The sequence below is a fragment of the Ranitomeya imitator genome, unplaced genomic scaffold, assembly GCF_032444005.1.
Source record: "Ranitomeya imitator isolate aRanImi1 unplaced genomic scaffold, aRanImi1.pri SCAFFOLD_569, whole genome shotgun sequence".
Taxonomy (NCBI): Eukaryota; Metazoa; Chordata; class Amphibia; order Anura; family Dendrobatidae; genus Ranitomeya; species Ranitomeya imitator.
Genome location: NW_027193791.1, coordinates 261,882 through 268,392, shown reverse-complemented (window position 1 = coordinate 268,392; position 6,511 = coordinate 261,882).

Below are 6,511 nucleotides of genomic sequence, written 5' to 3'. Positions count from 1 at the left end.
CTCACAACACTGAGGACCAGTCATTCGAAATGACTTCTCCATGCATTTTATGCATTGGTAAAAGCACTATGATGAAAAGTGTGATGTTTTCAGGTATCTCATATACTAATACAGCCACATGCTCACCGGTTTGCCACATGATGTAGGCCTATGGACTGAACAAGAAACCACCAAAAATTTTAACCAGTCATCGTTCTCACAACACTGAGGACCAGTCATTCGAAATGACTTCTCCATGCATTTTATGCATTGGTAAAAGCACTATGATGAAAAGTGTGATATGTTTTCAGGTATCTCCTATACTAATAGAGCCACATGCTCACCGGTTTGCCACATGATGTAGGCCTATGGACTGAACAAGAAACCACCAAAAATTTTAACCAGTCATCGTTCTCACAACACTGAGGACCAGTCATTCGAAATGACTTCTCCATGCATTTTATGCATTGGTAAAAGCACTATGATGAAAAGTGTGATATGTTTTCAGGTATCTCCTATACTAATAGAGCCACATGCTCACCGGTTTGCCACATGATGTAGGCCTATGGACTGAACAAGAAACCACCAAAAATTTTAACCAGTCATCGTTCTCACAACACTGAGGACCAGTCATTCGAAATGACTTCTCCATGCATTTTATGCATTGGTAAAAGCACTATGATGAAAAGTGTGATATGTTTTCAGGTATCTCCTATACTAATAGAGCCACATGCTCACCGGTTTGCCACATGATGTAGGCCTATGGACTGAACAAGAAACCACCAAAAATTTTAACCAGTCATCGTTCTCACAACACTGAGGACCAGTCATTCGAAATGACTTCTCCATGCATTTTATGCATTGGTAAAAGCACTATGATGAAAAGTGTGATATGTTTTCAGGTATCTCCTATACTAATAGAGCCACATGCTCACCGGTTTGCCACATGATGTAGGCCTATGGACTGAACAAGAAACCACCAAAAATTTTAACCAGTCATCGTTCTCACAACACTGAGGACCAGTCATTCGAAATGACTTCTCCATGCATTTTATGCATTGGTAAAAGCACTATGATGAAAAGTGTGATATGTTTTCAGGTATCTCCTATACTAATCGAGCCACATGCTCACCGGTTTGCCACATGATGTAGGCCTATGGACTGAACAAGAAACCACCAAAAATTTTAACCAGTCATCGTTCTCACAACACTGAGGACCAGTCATTCGAAATGACTTCTCCATGCATTTTATGCATTGGTAAAAGCACTATGATGAAAAGTGTGATATGTTTTCAGGTATCTCCTATACTAATAGAGCCACATGCTCACCGGTTTGCCACATGATGTAGGCCTATGGACTGAACAAGAAACCACAAAAATTTTAACCAGTCATCGTTCTCACAACACTGAGGACCAGTCATTCGAAATGACTTCTCCATGCATTTTATGCATTGGTAAAAGCACTATGATGAAAAGTGTGATATGTTTTCAGGTATCTCCTATACTAATAGAGCCACATGCTCACCGGTTTGCCACATGATGTAGGCCTATGGACTGAACAAGAAACCACCAAAAATTTTAACCAGTCATCGTTCTCACAACACTGAGGACCAGTCATTCGAAATGACTTCTCCATGCATTTTATGCATTGGTAAAAGCACTATGATGAAAAGTGTGATATGTTTTCAGGTATCTCCTATACTAATAGAGCCACATGCTCACCGGTTTGCCACATGATGTAGGCCTATGGACTGAACAAGAAACCACCAAAAATTTTAACCAGTCATCGTTCTCACAACACTGAGGACCAGTCATTCGAAATGACTTCTCCATGCATTTTATGCATTGGTAAAAGCACTATGATGAAAAGTGTGATATGTTTTCAGGTATCTCCTATACTAATAGAGCCACATGCTCACCGGTTTGCCACATGATGTAGGCCTATGGACTGAACAAGAAACCACCAAAAATTTTAACCAGTCATCGTTCTCACAACACTGAGGACCAGTCATTCGAAATGACTTCTCCATGCATTTTATGCATTGGTAAAAGCACTATGATGAAAAGTGTGATATGTTTTCAGGTATCTCCTATACTAATAGAGCCACATGCTCACCGGTTTTGCCACATGATGTAGGCCTATGGACTGAACAAGAAACCACCAAAAATTTTAACCAGTCATCGTTCTCACAACACTGAGGACCAGTCATTCGAAATGACTTCTCCATGCATTTTATGCATTGGTAAAAGCACTATGATGAAAAGTGTGATATGTTTTCAGGTATCTCCTATACTAATAGAGCCACATGCTCACCGGTTTGCCACATGATGTAGGCCTATGGACTGAACAAGAAACACCAAAAATTTTAACCAGTCATCGTTCTCACAACACTGAGGACCAGTCATTCGAAATGACTTCTCCATGCATTTTATGCATTGGTAAAAGCACTATGATGAAAAGTGTGATATGTTTTCAGGTATCTCCTATACTAATAGAGCCACATGCTCACCGGTTTGCCACATGATGTAGGCCTATGGACTGAACAAGAAACCACCAAAAATTTTAACCAGTCATCGTTCTCACAACACTGAGGACCAGTCATTCGAAATGACTTCTCCATGCATTTTATGCATTGGTAAAAGCACTATGATGAAAAGTGTGATATGTTTTCAGGTATCTCCTATACTAATAGAGCCACATGCTCACCGGTTTGCCACATGATGTAGGCCTATGGACTGAACAAGAAACCACCAAAAATTTTAACCAGTCATCGTTCTCACAACACTGAGGACCAGTCATTCGAATGACTTCTCCATGCATTTTATGCATTGGTAAAAGCACTATGATGAAAAGTGTGATATGTTTTCAGGTATCTCCTATACTAATAGAGCCACATGCTCACCGGTTTGCCACATGATGTAGGCCTATGGACTGAACAAGAAACCACCAAAAATTTTAACCAGTCATCGTTCTCACAACACTGAGGACCAGTCATTCGAAATGACTTCTCCATGCATTTTATGCATTGGTAAAAGCACTATGATGAAAAGTGTGATATGTTTTCAGGTATCTCCTATACTAATAGAGCCACATGCTCACCGGTTTGCCACATGATGTAGGCCTATGGACTGAACAAGAAACCACCAAAAATTTTAACCAGTCATCGTTCTCACAACACTGAGGACCAGTCAATTCGAAATGACTTCTCCATGCATTTTATGCATTGGTAAAAGCACTATGATGAAAAGTGTGATATGTTTTCAGGTATCTCCTATACTAATAGAGCCACATGCTCACCGGTTTGCCACATGATGTAGGCCTATGGACTGAACAAGAAACCACCAAAAATTTTAACCAGTCATCGTTCTCACAACACTGAGGACCAGTCATTCGAAATGACTTCTCCATGCATTTTATGCATTGGTAAAAAGCACTATGATGAAAAGTGTGATATGTTTTCAGGTATCTCCTATACTAATAGAGCCACATGCTCACCGGTTTGCCACATGATGTAGGCCTATGGGACTGAACAAGAAACCACCAAAATTTTAACCAGTCATCGTTCTCACAACACTGAGGACCAGTCATTCGAAATGACTTCTCCATGCATTTTATGCATTGGTAAAAGCACTATGATGAAAAGTGTGATATGTTTTCAGGTATCTCCTATACTAATAGAGCCACATGCTCACCGGTTTGCCACATGATGTAGGCCTATGGACTGAACAAGAAACCACCAAAAATTTTAACCAGTCATCGTTCTCACAACACTGAGGACCAGTCATTCGAAATGACTTCTCCATGCATTTTATGCATTGGTAAAAGCACTATGATGAAAAGTGTGATATGTTTTCAGGTATCTCCTATACTAATAGAGCCACATGCTCACCGGTTTGCCACATGATGTAGGCCTATGGACTGAACAAGAAACCACCAAAATTTTAACCAGTCATCGTTCTCACAACACTGAGGACCAGTCATTCGAAATGACTTCTCCATGCATTTTATGCATTGGTAAAAGCACTATGATGAAAAGTGTGATATGTTTTCAGGTATCTCCTATACTAATAGAGCCGACATGCTCACCGGTTTGCCACATGATGTAGGCCTATGGACTGAACAAGAAACCACCAAAAATTTTAACCAGTCATCGTTCTCACAACACTGAGGACCAGTCATTCGAAATGACTTCTCCATGCATTTTATGCATTGGTAAAAGCACTATGATGAAAAGTGTGATATGTTTTCAGGTATCTCCTATACTAATAGAGCCACATGCTCACCGGTTTGCCACATGATGTAGGCCTATGGACTGAACAAGAAACCACCAAAAATTTTAACCAGTCATCGTTCTCACAACACTGAGGACCAGTCATTCGAAATGACTTCTCCATGCATTTATGCATTGGTAAAAGCACTATGATGAAAAGTGTGATATGTTTTCAGGTATCTCCTATACTAATAGAGCCACATGCTCACCGGTTTGCCACATGATGTAGGCCTATGGACTGAACAAGAACCCACCAAAAATTTTAACCAGTCATCGTTCTCACAACACTGAGGACCAGTCATTCGAAATGACTTCTCCATGCATTTTATGCATTGGTAAAAGCACTATGATGGAAAAGTGTGATATGTTTTCAGTGTATCTCCTATACTAATAGAGCCACATCTCACGCGGTTTTGCCACATGATGTAGGCCTATGGACTGGAACGAAGAAACCACCAAAAATTTAACACAGTCATCGTTCTCACAACACTGAGGACCAGTCATTCGAAATGACTTCTCCATGCTTAATTGGTAAAAGCACTATGATGAAAAGTGTGATATGTTTTCAGGTATCTCCTATACTAATAGAGCCACATGCTCACCGGTTTGCCACATGATGTAGGCCTATGGACTGAACAAGAAACCACCAAAAATTTATCACCAGTCATCGTTCTCACAACACTGAGGACCAGTCATTCGAAATGACTTCTCCATGCATTTTATGCATTGGTAAAAGCACTATGATGAAAAGTGTGATATGTTTTCAGGTATCTCCTATACTAATAGAGCCACATGCTCACCGGTTTGCCACATGATGTAGGCCTATGGACTGAACAAGAAACCACCAAAAATTTTAACCAGTCATCGTTCTCACAACACTGAGGACCAGTCATTCGAAATGACTTCTCCATGCATTTTATGCATTGGTAAAAGCACTATGATGAAAAGTGTGATATGTTTTCAGGTATCTCCTATACTAATAGAGCCACATGCTCACCGGTTTGCCACATGATGTAGGCCTATGGACTGAACAAGAAACCACCAAAAATTTTAACCAGTCATCGTTCTCACAACACTGAGGACCAGTCATTCGAAATGACTTCTCCATGCATTTTATGCATTGGTAAAAGCACTATGATGAAAAGTGTGATATGTTTTCAGGTATCTCCTATACTAATAGAGCCACATGCTCACCGGTTTGCCACATGATGTAGGCCTATGGACTGAACAAGAAACCACCAAAAATTTTAACCAGTCATCGTTCTCACAACACTGAGGACCAGTCATTCGAAATGACTTCTCCATGCATTTTATGCATTGGTAAAAGCACTATGATGAAAAGTGTGATATGTTTTCAGGTATCTCCTATACTAATAGAGCCACATGCTCACCGGTTTGCCACATGATGTAGGCCTATGGACTGAACAAGAAACCACCAAAAATTTTAACCAGTCATCGTTCTCACAACACTGAGGACCAGTCATTCGAAATGACTTCTCCATGCATTTTATGCATTGGTAAAAGCACTATGATGAAAAGTGTGATATGTTTTCAGGTATCTCCTATACTAATAGAGCCACATGCTCACCGGTTTGCCACATGATGTAGGCCTATGGACTGAACAAGAAACCACCAAAAATTTTAACCAGTCATCGTTCTCACAACACTGAGGACCAGTCATTCGAAATGACTTCTCCATGCATTTTATGCATTGGTAAAAGCACTATGATGAAAAGTGTGATATGTTTTCAGGTATCTCCTATACTAATAGAGCCACATGCTCACCGGTTTGCCACATGATGTAGGCCTATGGACTGAACAAGAAACCACCAAAAATTTTAACCAGTCATCGTTCTCACAACACTGAGGACCAGTCATTCGAAATGACTTCTCCATGCATTTTATGCATTGGTAAAAGCACTATGATGAAAAGTGTGATATGTTTTCAGGTATCTCCTATACTAATAGAGCCACATGCTCACCGGTTTGCCACATGATGTAGGCCTATGGACTGAACAAGAAACCACCAAAAATTTTAACCAGTCATCGTTCTCACAACACTGAGGACCAGTCATTCGAAATGACTTCTCCATGCATTTTATGCATTGGTAAAAGCACTATGATGAAAAGTGTGATATGTTTTCAGGTATCTCCTATACTAATAGAGCCACATGCTCACCGGTTTGCCACATGATGTAGGCCTATGGACTGAACAAGAAACCACCAAAAATTTTAACCAGTCATCGTTCTCACAACACTGA